The following is a 19,902-nucleotide window of genomic DNA, read 5'->3' on the forward strand; positions in this document are numbered from 1 at the left end:
ATCGGGAATCAATACAAAATTTACAATGCCGATTTATATTGACGAGAGTAACGTTTCGGGCAGTCTGGTTCTTTGGTTCTTCCCTGGGGCCTCAGTGTTAGACTCCGATGCAGCAAAGCAGGTTCACTGAATCCCTTCGACCATCACATTGACGATGAAACACAGAAATTACATCGGGAATCAATACAAAATTTACAATGCCGATTTATATTGACGAGAGTAACGTTTCGGGTAGGCTGTTTTTTGGCTCTTCCGTGAGGGATCAGTGTTAGACTCCGATGCACCACAGCAGGTTTACTGTATCCCTTCGACGATCGTATTGAAGATGAAACACAGAAATTGCATCGGGAATCAATACAAAATTCACAATACCGATTTATATCGACGAGAGAAACGTTTCGGGCAGTCTGGTTCTTTGGTTCTTCCCTGGGGGCACAGTGTGAGACTCCGATGCAGCAAAGCAGGTTACTGAATCCCTTCGACCATCACATTGACGATGAAACACAGAAATTACATCGGGAATCAATACAAAATTTACAATGCCGATTTATACTGGCGAGAGTAACGTTTCGGGTAGGCTGCTATTTGGCTCTTCCCTGAGGGATCAGTGGTAGACTCCGATGCAGCAAAGCAGGTTTACTGTATCCCTTCGACGATCATATTGAAGATGAAACACAGAAATTGCATCGGGAATCAATACAAAATTCACAATACCGATTTATATTGACGAGAGTAACGTTTCGGCCAGTCTGGTTCTTTGGTTCTTCCCTGGGGGCACAGTGTGAGACTCCGATGCAGCAAAGCAGGTTTACAGTATCCCTTCGACCATCACATTGACGATGAAACACAGAAATTACATCGGGAATCAATACAAAATTTACAATGCCGATTTTTATTGACGAGAGTAACGTTTCGGGCAGTCTGGTTCTTTGGTTCTTCCCTGGGGGCTCAGTGTTAGACTCCGATGCAGCAAAGCAGGTTCACTGAATCCCTTCGACCATCACATTGACGATGAAACACAGAAATTACATCGGGAATCAATACAAAATTTACAATGCCGACTTATATTGACGAGAGTAACGTTTCGGGTAGCCTGTTTTTTGGCTCTTCCCTGAGGGATCAGTGTTAAACTCCGACGCTGCAAAGCACCTTTACTGTATCCCTTCGACGATCATATTGAAGATGAAACACAGAAATTGCATCGGGAATCAATACAAAATTCACAATACCGATTTATATTGACGACAGTAACGTTTCGGGCAGTCTGGTTCTTTGGTTCTTCCCTGGGGGCTCAGTGTTAGACTCCGATGCAGCAAAGCAGGTTACTGAATCCCTTCGACCATCACATTGACGATGAAACACAGAAATTACATCGGGAATCAATACAAAATTTACAATGCCGATTTATATTGAGGAGAGTAACGTTTCGTGTAGGCTGTTTTTTGGTTCTTCCCTGAGGGATCAATGTTAGACTCCGATGCACCACAGCAGGTTTACTGTATCCCTTCGATGATCGTATTGAAGATGAAACACAGAAATTGCATCGGGAATCAATACAAAATTCACAATACCGATTTATATTGACGAGAGTAACGTTTCGGGTAGGCTGCTTTTTGGCTCTTCCCGGAGGGATCAGTGTTAGACTCCGATGCAGCAAAGCAGGTTTACTGTATCCCTTCGACGATCGTATTGAAGATGAAACACAGAAATTGCATCGGGAATCAATACAAAATTCACAATACCGATTTATATTGACGAGAGAAACGTTTCGGGCAGTCTGGTTCTTTGGTTCTTCCCTGGGGGCTCAGTGTTAGACTCCGATGCAGCAAAGCAGGTTCACTGAATTCCTTCGACCATCACATTGACGATGAGACACAGAAATTACATCGGGAGTCAATACAAAATTTACCATGCCGATTTATACTGGCGAGAGTAACGTTTCGGGTAGGCTGTTTTTTGGCTCTTCCCTGAGGGATCAGTGTTAGACTCCGATGCACCACAGCAGGTTTACTGTATCCCTTCTACGATCATATTGAAGGTGAAACACAGAAATTACATCGGGAATCAATACAAAAGTCACAATACCGATTTATATTGACGAGAGAAACGTTTCGGGCAGTCTGGTTCTTTGGTTCTTCCCTGAGGGATCAGTGTTAGACTCCGATGCAGCAAAGCAGGTTTACTGTCTCCCTTCGACGATCATATTGAAGATGAAACACAGAAATTGCATCGGGAATCAATACAAAATTCACAATACCGATTTATATTGACGAGAGTAACGTTTCGGGCAGTCTGGTTCTTTGGTTCTTCCCTGGGGGCACAGTGTGAGACTCCGATGCAGCAAAGCAGGTTTACAGTATCCCTTCGCCCATCACATTGACGATGAAACACAGAAATTACATCGGGAATCAATACAAAATTTACAATGCCGACTTATATTGACGAGAGTAACGTTTCGGGTAGCCTGTTTTTTGGCTCTTCCCTGAGGGATCAGTGTTAAACTCCGATGCTGCAAAGCACGTTTACTGTATCCCTTCGACGATCATATTGAAGATGAAACACAGAAATTGCATCGGGAATCAATACAAAATTCACAATACCGATTTATATTGACGACAGTAACGTTTCGGGCAGTCTGGTTCTTTGGTTCTTCCCTGGGGGCTCAGTGTTAGACTCCGATGCAGCAAAGCAGGTTACTGAATCCCTTCGACCATCACATTGACGATGAAACACAGAAATTACATCGGGAATCAATACAAAATTCACAATGCCGATTTATATTGAGGAGAGTAACGTTTCGGGTAGGCTGTTTTTTGGTTCTTCCCTGAGGGATCAATGTCAGACTCCGATGCACCACAGCAGGTTTACTGTATCCCTTCGATGATCGTATTGAAGATGAAACACAGAAATTGCATCGGGAATCAATACAAAATTCACAATACCGATTTATATTGACGAGAGTAACGTTTCGGGTAGGATGCTTTTTGGCTCTTCCCTGAGGGATCAGTGTTAGACTCCGATGCACCACAGCAGGTTTACTGTATCCCTTCGACGATCGTATTGATGATGAAACACAGAAATTGCATCGGGAATCAATACAAAATTCACAATACCGATTTATATTGACGAGAGTAACGTTTCGGGCAGTCTGGTTCTTTGGTTCTTCCCTGGGGGCACAATGTGAGACTCCGATGCAGCAAAGCAGGTTTACAGTATCCCTTCGACCATCACATTGACGATGAAACACAGAAATTACATCGGGAATCAATACAAAATTTACAATGCCGATTTATATTGACGAGAGTAACGTTTCGGGCAGTCTGGTTCTTTGGTTCTTCCCTGGGGCCTCAGTGTTAGACTCCGATGCAGCAAAGCAGGTTCACTGAATCCCATCGACCATCACATTGACGATGAAACACAGAAATTACATCGGGAATCAATACAAAATTTACAATGCCGATTTATATTGACGAGAGTAACGTTTCGGGTAGGCTGTTTTTTGGCTCTTCCCTGAGGGATCAGTGTTAGACTCCGATGCACCACAGCAGGTTTACTGTATCCCTTCGACGATCGTATTGAAGATGAAACACAGAAATTGCATCGGGAATCAATACAAAATTCACAATACCGATTTATATTGACGAGAGAAACGTTTCGGGCAGTCTGGTTCTTTGGTTCTTCCCTGGGGGCTCAGTGTTAGACTCCGATGCAGCAAAGCAGGTTCACTGAATCACTTGGACCATCACATTGACGATGAAACACAGAAATTACATCGGGAATCAATACAAAATTTACCATGCCGATTTATACTGGCGAGAGTAACGTTTCGGGTAGGCTGCTTTTTGGCTCTTCCCTGAGGGATCAGTGTTAGACTCCGATGCAGCAAAGCAGGTTTACTGTATCCCTTCGACGATCATATTGAAGATGAAACACAGAAATTGCATCGGGAATCAATACAAAATTCACAATACCGATTTATATTGACGAGAGTAACGTTTCGGGCAGTCTGGTTCTTTGGTTCTTACCTGGGGGCACAGTGTGAGACTCCGATGCAGCAAAGCAGGTTCACTGAATCCCTTCAACCATCACATTGACGATGAAACACAGAAATTACATCGGGAATCAATACAAAATTTACAATGCCGATTTATATTGACGAGAGTAACGTTTCGGGTAGGCTGTTTTTTGGCTCTTCCCTGAGGGATCAGTGTTAGACTCCGATGCACCACAGCAGGTTTACTGTATCCCTTCGACGATCGTATTGAAGATGAAACACAGAAATTGCATCGGGAATCAATACAAAATTCACAATACCGATTTATATTGACGAGAGAAACGTTTCGGGCAGTCTGGTTCTTTGGTTCTTCCCTGGGGGCTCAGTGTTAGACTCCGATGCAGCAAAGCAGGTTCACTGAATCCCTTCGACCATCACATTGACGATGAAACACAGAAATTACATCGGGAATCAATACAAAATTTACAATGCCGATTTATATTGAGGAGAGTAACGTTTCGGGTAGGCTGTTTTTGGCTCTTCCCTGAGGGATCAGTGTTAGACTCCGATGCACCACAGCAGGTTTACTGTATCCCTTCTACGATCATATTGAAGATGAAACACAGAAATTACATCGGGAATCAATACAAAAGTCACAATACCGATTTATATTGACGAGAGTAACGTTTCGGGTAGGCCGTTTTTTGGCTCTTCCCTGAGGGATAAGTGATGGACTCCGATGCAGCAAAGCAGGTTTACTGTATCCCTTCGACGATCATATTGAAGATGAAACACAGAAATTGCATCGGAATCAATACAAAATTCACAATACCGATTTATATTGACGAGAGTAACGTTTCAGGTAGGCTGCTTTTTGGCTCTTCCCTGAGGGATCAGTGTTAGACTCCGATGCAGCAAAGCAGGTTTACTGTATCCCTTCGACGATCATATTGAAGATGAAACACAGAAATTGCATCTGGAATCAATACAAAATTCACAATACCGATTTATATTGACGAGAGTAACGTTTCGGGCAGTCTGGTTCTTTGGTTCTTCCCTGGGGGCTCAGTGTTAGACTCCGATGCAGCAAAGCAGGTTCACTGAATCCCTTCGACCATCACATTGACGATGAAACACAGAAATTACATCGGGAATCAATACAAAATTTACGATGCCGATTTATATTGACGAGAGTACGTTTCGGGTAGGCTGTTTTTTGGCTCTTCCCTGGGGGCTCATTGTTAGACTCCGATGCAGCAAAGCAGGTTTACTGTATCCCTTCGACGATCATATTGAAGATGAAACACAGAAATTGCATTGGGAATCAATACAAAATTTACAATGCCGATTTATATTGACGAGAGTAACGTTTCGGGTAGGCTGTTTTTTGGCTCTTCCCTGAGGGATCAGTGTTAGACTCCGATGCACCACAGCAGGTTTACTGTATCCCTTCGACTATCATATTGAAGATGAAACACAGAAATTGCATCGGGAATCAATACAAAATTTACAATGCCGATTTATATTGACGAGAGTAACGTTTCGGGTAGGCTGTTTTTTGGCTCTTCCCTGGGGGCTCAGTGTTAGACTCCGATGCAGCAAAGCAGGTTCACTGAATCCCTTCGACCATCACATTGACGATGAAGCACAGAAATTACATCGGGAATCAATACAAAATTTACAATGCCGACTTATATTGACGAGAGTAACGTTTCGGGTAGCCTGTTTTTGGCTCTTCCCTGAGGGATCAGTGTTAAACTCCGATGCTGCAAAGCACGTTTACTGTATCCCTTCGACGATCATATTGAAGATGAAACACAGAAATTGCATCGGGAATCAATACAAAATTCACAATACCGATTTATATTGACGACAGTAACGTTTCGGGCAGTCTTGTTCTTTGGTTCTTCCCTGGGGGCTCAGTGTTAGACTCCGATGCAGCAAAGCAGGTTACTGAATCCCTTCGACCATCACATTGACGATGAAACACAGAAATTACATCGGGAATCAATACAAAATTTACAATGCCGATTTATATTGAGGAGAGTAACGTTTCGGGTAGGCTGTTTTTAGGTTCTTCCCTGAGGGATCAATGTTAGACTCCGATGCACCACAGCAGGTTTACTGTATCCCTTCGATGATCGTATTGAAGATGAAACACAGAAATTGCATCGGGAATCAATACAAAATTCACAATACCGATTTATATTGACGAGAGTAACGTTTCGGGTAGGCTGCTTTTTGGCTCTTCCCTGAGGGATCAGTGTTAGACTCCGATGCAGCAAAGCAGGTTTACTGTATCCCTTCGCCGATCATATTGAAGATGAAACACAGAAATTGCATCGGGAATCAATACAAAATTCACAATACCGATTTATATTGACGAGAGTAACGTTTCGGGCAGTCTGGTTCTTTGGTTCTTCCCTGGGGGCACAGTGTGAGAGTCCGATGCAGCAAAGCAGGTTTACAGTATCCCTTCGACCATCACATTGACGATGAAACACAGAAATTACATCGGGAATCAATACAAAATTTACAATGCCGATTTATATTGACGAGAGTAACGTTTCGGGCAGTCTGGTTCTTTGGTTCTTCCCTGGGGGCTCAGTGTTAGACTCCGATGCAGCAAAGCAGGTTCACTGAATCCCTTCGACCATCACATTGACGATGAAACACAGAAATTACATCGGGAATCAATACAAAATTTACAATGCCGACTTATATTGACGAGAGTAACGTTTCGGGTAGCCTGTTTTTTGGCTCTTCCCTGAGGGATCAGTGTTAAACTCCGATGCTGCAAAGCACGTTTACTGTATCCCTTCGACGATCATATTGAAGATGAAACACAGAAATTGCATCGGGAATCAATACAAAATTCACAATACCGATTTATATTGACGACAGTAACGTTTCGGTCAGTCTGGTTCTTTGGTTCTTCCCTGGGGGCTCAGTGTTAGACTCCGATGCAGCAAAGCAGGTTACTGAATCGCTTCGACCATCACATTGACGATGAAACACAGAAATTACATCGGGAATCAATACAAAATTTACAATGCCGATTTATATTGAGGAGAGTAACGTTTCGGGTAGGCTGTTTTTTGGTTCTTCCCTGAGGGATCAATGTTAGACTCCGATGCACCACAGCAGGTTTACTGTATCCCTTCGATGATCGTATTGAAGATGAAACACAGAAATTGCATCGGGAATCAATACAAAATTCACAATACCGATTTATATTGACGAGAGTAACGTTTCGGGTAGGCTGCTTTTTGGCTCTTCCCTGAGGGGTCAGTGTTAGACTCCGATGCAGCAAAGCAGGTTTACTGTATCCCTTCGACGATCATATTGAAGATGAAACACAGAAATTGCATCGGGAATCAATTCAAAATTCACAATACCGATTTATATTGACGAGAGTAACGTTTCGGGCAGTCTGGTTCTTTGGTTCTTCCCTGGGGGCACAGTGTGAGACTCCGATGCAGCAAAGCAGGTTTACAGTATCCCTTCGACCATCACATTGACGATGAAACACAGAAATTACATCGGGAATCAATACAAAATTTACAATGCCGATTTATATTGACGAGAGTAACGTTTCGGGCAGTCTGGTTCTTTGGTTCTTCCCTGGGGCCTCAGTGTTAGACTCCGATGCAGCAAAACAGGTTCACTGAATCCCTTCGACCATCACATTGACGATGAAACTCAGAAATTACATCGGGAATCAATACAAAATTTACAATGCCGATTTATATTGACGAGAGTAACGTTTCGGGTAGGCTGTTTTTTGGCTCTTCCCTGAGGGATCAGTGTTAGACTCCGATGCACCACAGCAGGTTTACTGTATCCCTTCGACGATCGTATTGAAGATGAAACACAGAAATTGCATCGGGAATCAATACAAAATTCACAATACCGATTTATATCGACGAGAGAAACGTTTCGGGCAGTCTGGTTCCTTGGTTCTTCCCTGGGGGGCAGTGTTAGACTCCGATGCAGCAAAGCAGGTTCACTGAATCCCTTCGACCATCACATTGACGATGAAACACAGAAATTACATCGGGAATCAATACAAAATTTACCATGCCGATTTATACTGGCGAGAGTAACGTTTCGGGTAGGCTGCTTTTTGGCTCTTCCCTGAGGGATCAGTGTTAGACTCCGATGCAGCAAAGCAGGTTTACTGTATCCCTTCGACGATCATATTGAAGATGAAACACAGAAATTGCATCGGGAATCAATACAAAATTCACAATACCGATTTATATTGACGAGAGTAACGTTTCGGGCAGTCTGGTTCTTTGGTTCTTCCCTGGGGGCACAGTGTGAGACTCCGATGCAGCAAAGCAGGTTTACAGTATCCCTTCGACCATCACATTGACGATGAAACACAGAAATTACATCGGGAATCAATACAAAATTTACAATGCCGATTTATATTGACGAGAGTAACGTTTCGGGCAGTCTGGTTCTTTGGTTCTTCCCTGGGGGCTCAGTGTTAGACTCCGATGCAGCAAAGCAGGTTCACTGAATCCCTTCGACCATCACATTGACGATGAAACACAGAAATTACATCGGGAATCAATACAAAATTTACAATGCCGACTTATATTGACGAGAGTAACGTTTCGGGTAGCCTGTTTTTTGGCTCTTCCCTGAGGGATCAGTGTTAAACTCCGATGCTGCAAAGCACCTTTACTGTATCCCTTCGACGATCATATTGAAGATGAAACACAGAAATTGCATCGGGAATCAATACAAAATTCACAATACCGATTTATATTGACGACAGTAACTTTTCGGGCAGTCTGGTTCTTTGGTTCTTCCCTGGGGGCTCAGTGTTAGACTCCGATGCAGCAAAGCAGGTTACTGAATCCCTTCGACCATCACATTGACGATGAAACACAGAAATTACATCGGGAATCAATACAAAATTTACAATGCCGATTTATATTGAGGAGAGTAACGTTTCGGGTAGGCTGTTTTTTGGTTCTTCCCTGAGGGATCAATGTTAGACTCCGATGCACCACAGCAGGTTTACTGTATCCCTTCGATGATCGTATTGAAGATGAAACACAGAAATTGCATCGGGAATCAATACAAAATTCACAATACCGATTTATATTGACGAGAGTAACGTTTCGGGTAGGCTGCTTTTTGGCTCTTCCCTGAGGGATCAGTGTTAGACTCCGATGCAGCAAAGCAGGTTTACTGTATCCCTTCGACGATCATATTGAAGATGAAACACAGAAATTGCATCGGGAATCAAACCAAAATTTACAATGCCGATTTATATTGACGAGAGTAACGTTTCGGGCAGTCTGGTTCTTTGGTTCTTCCCTGGGGCCTCAGTGTTAGACTCCGATGCAGCAAAGCAGGTTCACTGAATCCCTTCGACCATCACATTGACGATGAAACACAGAAATTACATCGGTAATCAATACAAAATTTACAATGCCGATTTATATTGACGAGAGTAACGTTTCGGGTAGGCTGTTTTTTGGCTCTTCCCTGAGGGATCAGTGTTAGACTCCGATGCACCACAGCAGGTTTACTGTATCCCTTCGACGATCGTATTGAAGATGAAACACAGAAATTGCATCGGGAATCAATACAAAATTCACAATACCGATTTATATTGACGAGAGAAACGTTTCGGGCAGTCTGGTTCTTTGGTTCTTCCCTGGGGGCTCAGTGTTAGACTCCGATGCAGCAAAGCAGGTTCACTGAATCCCTTCGACCATCACATTGACGATGAAACACAGAAATTACATCGGGAATCAATACAAAATTTACCATGCCGATTTATACTGGCGAGAGTAACGTTTCGGGTAGGCTGTTTTTTGGCTCTTCCCTGAGGGATCAGTGTTAGACTCCGATGCACCACAGCAGGTTTACTGTATCCCTTCTACGATCATATTGAAGGTGAAACACAGAAATTACATCGGGAATCAATACAAAAGTCACAATACCGATTTATATTGACGAGAGAAACGTTTCGGGCAGTCTGGTTCTTTGGTTCTTCCCTGAGGGATCAGTGTTAGACTCCGATGCAGCAAAGCAGGTTTACTGTCTCCCTTCGACGATCATATTGAAGATGAAACACAGAAATTGCATCGGGAATCAATACAAAATTCACAATACCGATTTATATTGACGAGAGTAATGTTTCGGGCAGTCTGGTTCTTTGGTTCTTCCCTGGGGGCACAGTGTGAGACTCCGATGCAGCAAAGCAGGTTTACAGTATCCCTTCGACCATCATATTGACGATGAAACACAGAAATTACATCGGGAATCAATACAAAATTTACAATGCCGATTTATATTGACGAGAGTAACGTTTCGGGCAGTCTGGTTCTTTGGTTCTTCCCTGGGGGCTCAGTGTTAGACTCCGATGCAGCAAAGCAGGTTCACTGAATCCCTTCGACCATCACATTGACGATGAAACACAGAAATTACATCGGGAATCAATACAAAATTTACAATGCCGACTTATATTGACGAGAGTAACGTTTCGGGTAGCCTGTTTTTTGGCCCTTCCCTGAGGGATCAGTGTTAAACTCCGATGCTGCAAAGCAAGTTTACTGTATCCCTTCGACGATCATATTGAAGATGAAACACAGAAATTGCATCGGGAATCAATACAAAATTCACAATACCGATTTATATTGACGACAGTAACGTTTCGGGCAGTCTGGTTCTTTGGTTCTTCCCTGGGGGCTCAGTGTTAGGCTCCGATGCAGCAAAGCAGGTTACTGAATCCCTTCGACCATCACATTGACGATGAAACACAGAAATTACATCGGGAATCAATACAAAATTTACAATGCCGATTTATATTGAGGAGAGTAACGTTTCGGGTAGGCTGTTTTTTGGTTCTTCCCTGAGGGATCAATGTTAGACTCCGATGCACCACAGCAGGTTTACTGTATCCCTTCGATGATCGTATTGAAGATGAAACACAGAAATTGCATCGGGAATCAATACAAAATTCACAATACCGATTTATATTGACGAGAGTAACGTTTCGGGTAGGCTGCTTTTTGGCTCTTCCCTGAGGGATCAGTGTTAGACTCCGATGCAGCAAAGCAGGTTTACTGTATCCCTTCGACGATCGTATTGAAGATGAAACACAGAAATTGCATCGGGAATCAATACAAAATTCACAATACCGATTTATATTGACGAGAGTAACGTTTCGGGCAGTCTGGTTCTTTGGTTCTTCCCTGGGGGCACAGTGTGAGACTCCGATGCAGCAAAGCAGGTTTACAGTATCCCTTCGACCATCACATTGACGATGAAACACAGAAATTACATCGGGAATCAATACAAAATTTACAATGCCGATTTATATTGACGAGAGTAACGTTTCGGGCAGTCTGGTTCTTTGGTTCTTCCCTGGGGCCTCAGTGTTAGACTCCGATGCAGCAAAGCAGGTTCACTGAATCCCTTCGACCATCACATTGACGATGAAACACAGAAATTACATCGGGAATCAATACAAAATTTACAATGCCGATTTATATTGACGAGAGTAACGTTTCGGGTAGGCTGTTTTTTGGCTCTTCCCTGAGGGATCAGTGTTAGACTCCGATGCACCACAGCAGGTTTACTGTATCCCTTCGACGATCGTATTGAATTTGAAACACAGAAATTGCATCGGGAATCAATACAAAATTCACAATACCGATTTATATTGACGAGAGAAACGTTTCGGGCAGTCTGGTTCTTTGGTTCTTCCCTGGGGGCTCAGTGTTAGACTCCGATGCAGCAAAGCAGGTTCACTGAATCCCTTCGACCATCACATTGACGATGAAACACAGAAATTACATCGGGAATCAATACAAAATTTACCATGCCGATTTATACTGGCGAGAGTAACGTTTCGGGTAGGCTGTTTTTTGGCTCTTCCCTGAGGGATCAGTGTTAGACTCCGATGCACCACAGCAGGTTTACTGTATCCCTTCTACGATCATATTGAAGGTGAAACACAGAAATTACATCGGGAATCAATACAAAAGTCACAATACCGATTTATATTGACGAGAGTAACGTTTCGGGTAGGCCGTTTTTTGGCTCTTCCCTGAGGGATTAGTGTTGGACTCCGATGCAGCAAAGCAGGTTTACTGTATCCCTTCGACGATCATATTGAAGATGAAACACAGAAATTGCATCGGGAATCAATACAAAATTCACAATACCGATTTATATTGACGAGAGTAACGTTTCGGGTAGCCTGTTTTTTGGCTCTTCCCTGAGGGATCAGTGTTAAACTCCGATGCTGCAATGCACGTTTACTGTATCCCTTCGACGATCATATTGAAGATGAAACACAGAAATTGCATCGGGAATCAATACAAAATTCACAATACCGATTTATATTGACGACAGTAACGTTTCGGGCAGTCTGGTTCTTTGGTTCTTCCCTGGCGGCTCAGTGTTAGACTCCGATGCAGCAAAGCAGGTTACTGAATCCCTTCGACCATCACATTGACGATGAAACACAGAAATTACATCGGGAATCAATACAAAATTTACAATGCCGATTTATATTGAGGAGAGTAACGTTTCGGGTAGGCTGTTTTTTGGTTCTTCCCTGAGGGATCAATGTTAGACTCCGATGCACCACAGCAGGTTTACTGTATCCCTTCGATGATCGTATTGAAGATGAAACACAGAAATTGCATCGGGAATCAATACAAAATTCACAATACCGATTTATATTGACGAGAGTAACGTTTCGGGTAGGCTGCTTTTTGGCTCTTCCCTGAGGGATCAGTGTTAGACTCCGATGCAGCAAAGCAGGTTTACTGTATCCCTTCGACGATCATATTGAAGATGAAAAACAGAAATTGCATCGGGAATCAATACAAAATTCACAATACCGATTTATATTGACGAGAGTAACGTTTCGGGCAGTCTGGTTCTTTGGTTCTTCCCTGGGGGCACAGTGTGAGACTCCGATGCAGCAAAGCAGGTTAACAGTATCCCTTCGACCATCACATTGACGATGAAACACAGAAATTACATCGGGAATCAATACAAAATTTACAATGCCGATTTATATTGACGAGAGTAACGTTTCGGGCAGTCTGGTTCTTTGGTTCTTCCCTGGGGCCTCAGTGTTAGACTCCGATGCAGCAAAGCAGGTTCACTGAATCCCTTCGACCATCACATTGACGATGAAACACAGAAATTACATCGGGAATCAATATAAAATTTACAATGCCGATTTATATTGACGAGAGTAACGTTTCGGGTAGGCTGTTTTTTGGCTCTTCCCTGAGGGATCAGTGTTAGACTCCGATGCACCACAGCAGGTTTACTGTATCCCTTCGACGATCGTATTGAAGATGAAACACAGAAATTGCATCGGGAATCAATACAAAATTCACAATACCGATTTATATTGACGAGAGAAACGTTTCGGGCAGTCTGGTTCTTTGGTTCTTCCCTGGGGGCTCAGTGTTAGACTCCGATGCAGCAAAGCAGGTTCACTGAATCCCTTCGACCATCACATTGACGATGAAACACAGAAATTACATCGGGAATCAATACAAAATTTACCATGCCGATTTATACTGGCGAGAGTAACGTTTCGGGTAGGCTGTTTTTTGGCTCTTCCCTGAGGGATCAGTGTTAAACTCCGATGCACCACAGCAGGTTTACTGTATCCCTTCTACGATCATATTGAAGGTGAAACACAGAAATTACATCGGGAATCAATACAAAAGTCACAATACCGATTTATATTGACGAGAGAAACGTTTCGGGCAGTCTGGTTCTTTGGTTCTTCCCTGGGGGCTCAGTGTTAGACTCCGATGCAGCAAAGCAGGTTCACTGAATCCCTTCGACCATCACATTGACGATGAAACACAGAAATTACATCGGGAATCAATACAAAATTTACGATGACGATTTATATTGACGAGAGTACGTTTCGGGTAGGCTGTTTTTTGGCTCTTTCCTGGGGGCTCATTGTTAGACTCCGATGCAGCAAAGCAGGTTTACTGTATCCCTTCGACGATCATATTGAAGATGAAACACAGAAATTGCATTGGGAATCAATACAAAATTTACAATGCCGATTTATATTGACGAGAGTAACGTTTCGGGTAGGCTGCTTTTTGGCTCTTCCCTGAGGGATCAGTGTTAGACTCCGATGCACCACAGCAGGTTTACTGTATCCCTTCGACGATCATATTGAAGATGAAACTTAGAAATTGCATCGGGAAACAATACAAAATTTACAATGCCGATTTATATTGACGAGAGTAACGTTTCGGGTAGGCTGTTTTTTGGCTCTTCCCTGGGGGCTCAATGTTAGACTCCGATGCAGCAAAGCAGGTTCACTGAATCCCTTCGACCATCACATTGACGATGAAACACAGAAATTACATCGGGAATCAATACAAAATTTACAATGCCGACTTATATTGACGAGAGTAACGTTTCGGGTAGTCTGTTTTTTGGCTCTTCCCTGAGGGATCAGCGTTAAACTCCGATGCAGCAAAGCACGTTTACTGTATCCCTTCGACGATCATATTGAAGATGAAACACAGAAATTGCATCGGGAATCAATACAAAATTCACAATACCGATTTATATTGACGACAGTAACGTTTCGGGCAGTCTGGTTCTTTGGTTCTTCCCTGGGGGCTCAGTGTTAGACTCCGATGCAGCAAAGAAGGTTCACTGAATCCCTTCGACCATCACATTGACGATGAAACACAGAAATTACATCGGGAATCAATACAAAATTTACAATGCCGTTTTATATTGAGGAGAGTAACGTTTCGGGTAGGCTGTTTTTTGGTTCTTCCCTGAGGGATCAATGTTAGACTCCGATGCACCACAGCAGGTTTACTGTATCCCTTCGATGATCGTATTGAAGATGAAACACAGAAATTGCATCGGGAATCAATACAAAATTCACAATACCGATTTATATTGACGAGAGTAACGTTTCGGGTAGGCTGCTTTTTGGCTCTTCCCTGAGGGATCAGTGTTAGACTCCGATGCAGCAAAGCAGGTTTACTGTATCCCTTCGACGATCATATTGAAGATGAAACACAGAAATTGCATCGGGAATCAATCAAAATTCACAATACCGATTTATATTGACGAGAGTAACGTTTCGGGCAGTCTGGTTCTTTGGTTCTTCCCTGGGGGTACAGTGTGAGACTCCGATGCACCACAGCAGGTTTACTGTATCCCTTGGATGATCGTATTGAAGATGAAACACAGAAATTGCATCGGGAATCAATACAAAATTCACAATACCGATTTATATTGACGAGAGTAACGTTTCGGGTAGGCTCCTTTTTGGCTCTTCCCTGAGGGATCAATGTTAGACTCCGATGCACCACAGCAGGTTTACTGTATCCCTTCGACGATCATATTGATGATGAATCACAGAAATTGCATCGGGAATCAATACAAAATTCACAATACCGATTTATATTGACGAGAGTAACGTTTCGGGCAGTCTGGTTCTTTGGTTCTTCCCTGGGGGCACAGTGTGAGACTCCGATGCACCACAGCAGGTTTACTGTATCCCTTCGATGATCGTATTGAAGATGAATCACAGAAATAGCATCGGGAATCAATACAAAATTCACAATTCCGATTTATATTGACGAGAGTAACGTTTCGGGTAGGCTGCTTTTTGGCTCTTCCCTGAGGGATCAGTGTTAGACTCCGATGCAGCAAAGCAGGTTTACTGTATCCCTTCGACGATCATATTGAAGATGAAACACAGAAATTGCATCGGGAATCAATACAAAATTCACAATACCGATTTATATTGACGAGAGTAACGTTTCGGGTAGGCTGCTATTTGGCTCTTCCCTGAGGGATCAGTGTTAGACTCCGATGCACCACAGCAGGTTTACTGTATCCCTTCGACGATCATATTGAAGATGAAACACAGATATTGCATCGGGAATCAACACAAAATTCACAATACCGATTTATATTGACGAGAGTAACGTTTCGGGCAGTCTGGTACTTTGGTTCTTCCCTGTGGGCTCAGTGTTAGACTCCGATGCACCACAGCAGGTTTACTGTATCCCTTCGACGATCATATTGAAGATGAAACACAGAAATTGCATCGGGAATCAATACAAAATTCACAATACCGATTTATATTGACGAGAGTAACGTTTCGGGCAGTCTGGTTCTTTGGTTCTTCCCTGGGGGCTCAGTGTGAGACTCCGATGCACCACAGAAGGTTTACTGTATCCCTTCGATGATCGTATTGAAGATGAAACACAGATATTGCATCGGGAATCAATACAAAATTCAAAATACCGATTTATATTGACGAGAGTAACGTTTCGGGTAGGCTGCTTTTTGGCTCTTCCCTGAGGGATCAATGTTAGACTCCGAAACACCACAGCAGGTTTACTGTATCCCTTCGATGATCGTATTGAAGATGAAACACAGAAATTGCATCGGGAATCAATACAAAATTCACAATACCGATTTATATTGACGAGAGTAACATTTCGGGCAGTCTGGTTTTTTGGTTCTTCCCTGGGGGCTCAGTGTTAGACTCCGATGCACCACAGCAGGTTTACTGTATCCCTTCGACGATCATATTGAAGATGAAACACAGAAATTGCATCGGGAATCAATACAAAATTCACAATACCGATTAATATTGACGAGAGTAACGTTTCGCGCAGTCTGGTTCTTTGGTTCTTCCCTGAGGGATCAGTGTTAGACCCCGATGCACCACAGCAGGTTTACTGTATCCCTTCGACGATCAAATTGAAGATGAAACACAGAAATTGCATCGGGAATCAATACAAAATTCACAATACCGATTTATAGTGACGAGAGTAACGTTTCGGGCAGTCTGGTTCTTTGGTTCTTCCCTGGGGGCTCAGTGTTAGACTCCGATGCACCACAGCAGGTTTACTGTATCCCTTCGACGATCATATTGATGATCAAACACAGAAATTGCATCGGGAATCAATACAAAATTTACAATACCGATTTATATTGACGAGAGTAACGTTTCGGGCAGTCTGGTTCTTTGGTTCTTACCTGGGGGCTCAGTGTGAGACTCCGATGCACCACAGCAGGTTTACTGTATCCCTTCGATGATCGTATTGGAGATGAAACACAGAAATTGCATCGGGAATCAATACAAAATTCACAATACCGATTTATATTGACGAGAGTAACGTTTCGGGTAGGCTTCTTTTTTGCTCTTCCCTGAGGAATCAATGTTAGACTCCGATGCACCACAGCAGGCTTACTGCATCCCTTCGATGATCGTATTGAAGATGAAACACAGAAATTGCATCGGGAATCAATACAAAATTCACAATACCGATTTATATTGACGAGAGTAACGTTTCGGGCAGTCTGGTTCTTTGGTTCTTCCCTGGGGGCTCAGTGTTAGACTCCGATGCAGCAAAGCAGGTTCACTGAATCCCTTCGACCATCACATTGACGATGAAACACAGAAATTACATCGGGAATCAATACAAAATTTACAAAGCCGTTTTATATTGCGGAGAATAACGTTTCGGGTAGGCTGTTTTTGGCTCTTCCCTGAGGGATCAATGTTAGACTCCGATGCACCACAGCAGGTTTACTGTATCCCTTCGATGATCGTATTGAAGATGAAACACAGAAATTGCATCGGGAATCAATACAAAATTCACAATACCGATTTATACTGACGAGAGTAACGTTTCGGGCAGTCTGGGTCTTTGGTTCTTCCCTGGGGGCTCAGCGTTAGACTCCGATGCAGCAAAGCAGGTTCACTGAATCCCTTCGACCATCACATTGACGATGAAACACAGAAATTACATCGGGAATCAATACAAAATTTACCATGCCGATTTATATTGAGGAGAGTATTGTTTCGGGTAGGCTGTTTTTTGGCTGTTCCCTGAGGGATCAATGTTAGACTCCGATGCACCACAGCAGGTTTACTGTATCCCTTCGATGATCGTATTGAAGATGAAACACAGAAATTGCATCGGGAATCAATACAAAATTCACAATACCGTTTTATATTGACGAGAGTAACGTTTCGGGTAGGCTGCTTTTTGGCTCTTCCCTGAGGGATCAGTGTTAGTCTCCGATGCACCACAGCAGGTTTACTGTATCCCTTCGACGATCATATTGAAGATGAAACACAGAAATTGCATCGGGAATCAATACAAAATTCACAATACCGATTTATATTGACGAGAGTAACGTTTCGGGCAGTCTGGTTCTTTGGTTCTTCCCTGAGGGATCAGTGTTAGACTCCGATGCACCACAGCAGGTTTACTGTATCCCTTCGACGATCATATTGAAGATGAAACACAGAAATTGCTTCTGGAATCAATACAAAATTCACAATACCGATTTATATTGACGAGAGTAACGTTTCGGGTAGGCTGCTCTTTGGCTCTTCCCTGAGGGATCAATGTTAGACTCCGATGCACCACAGCAGGATTACTGTATCCCTTCGATGATCGTATTGAAGATGAAACACAGAAATTGCATCGGGAATCAATACAAAATTCACAACACCGATTTATATTGACGAGAGTAACGTTTCGGGCAGTCTGGTTCTTTGGTTCTTCCCTGGGGGCTCAGCGTTAGACTCCGATGCAGCAAAGCAGGTTCACTGAATCCCTTCGACCATCACATTGACGATGAAACACAGAAATTACATCGGGAATCAATACAAAATTTACAATGCCGATTTATATTGACGAGAGTAACGTTTATGGTAGGCTGTTTTTTGGCTCTTCCCTGAGGGATCAGTGTTAGACTCCGATGCACCACAGCAGGTTTACTGTATCCCTTCGACGATCATATTGAAGATGAAACACAGAAATTGCATCGGGAATCATCACAAATTAACAACACCGATTTATATTGACGAGAGTAACGTTTCGGGCAGTTTGGTTCTTTGGTTCTTCCCTGGGGGCTCAGTGTTAGACTCCGATGCAGCAAAGCAGTTTCACTGAATCCCTTCGACCATCACATTGACGATGAAACACAGAAATTACATCGGGAATCAATTCAAAATTTACAACGCCGATTTATATTGACGAGAGTAACGTTTCGGGTAGGCTGCTTTTTGACTCTTCCCTGAGGTATCAGTGTTAGACTCCGATGCACCACAGCAGGTTTACTGTATTCCTTCGACGATCATATTGAAGATGAAACACAGAAATTGCATCGGGAATCAATACAAAAATTACAATACCGATTTTTATAGACGAGAGTAACGTTTCGGGCAGTCTGGTTCTTTGGTTCTTCCCTGGGGGCTCAGTGTTAGACTCCGATGCAGCAAAGCAGGTTTATAGTATCCCTTCGACCATCACATTGACGATGAAACACAGAAATTACATCGGGAATCAATACCAAATTTACAATGCCGATTTATATTGACGAGAGTAACGTTTCGGGCAGTCTGGTTCTTTGGTTCTTCCCTGGGGGCTCAGTGTTAGACTCCGATGCAGCAAAGCAGGTTCACTGAATCCCTTCGACCATCACTTTGACGATGAAACACAGAAATTACATCGGGAATCAATACAAAATTTACAATGCCGATTTATATTGACGAGAGTAACGTTTCGGGTAGGCTGTTTTTTGGCTCTTCCCTGGGGGATCAGTGTTAGATTCCGATATACCACAGCAGGTTTACTGTATCCCTTCGACGATCGTATTGAAGATGAAACACAGAAATTGCATCGGGAATCAATACAAAATTCACAATACCGATATATATTGACGAGAGTAACGTTTCGGGCAGTCTGGATCTTTGGTTCTTCCCTGAGGGATCAGTATCAGACTCCGATGCACCACAGCAGGTTTACTGTATCCCTTCGACGATCATATTGAAGATGAAACACAGAAATTGCATCGGGAATCAATACAAAATTCACAAT

Source organism: Schistocerca cancellata, chromosome 10, assembly GCF_023864275.1.
Source record: "Schistocerca cancellata isolate TAMUIC-IGC-003103 chromosome 10, iqSchCanc2.1, whole genome shotgun sequence".
In the NCBI taxonomy this organism is placed as follows: domain Eukaryota; kingdom Metazoa; phylum Arthropoda; class Insecta; order Orthoptera; family Acrididae; genus Schistocerca; species Schistocerca cancellata.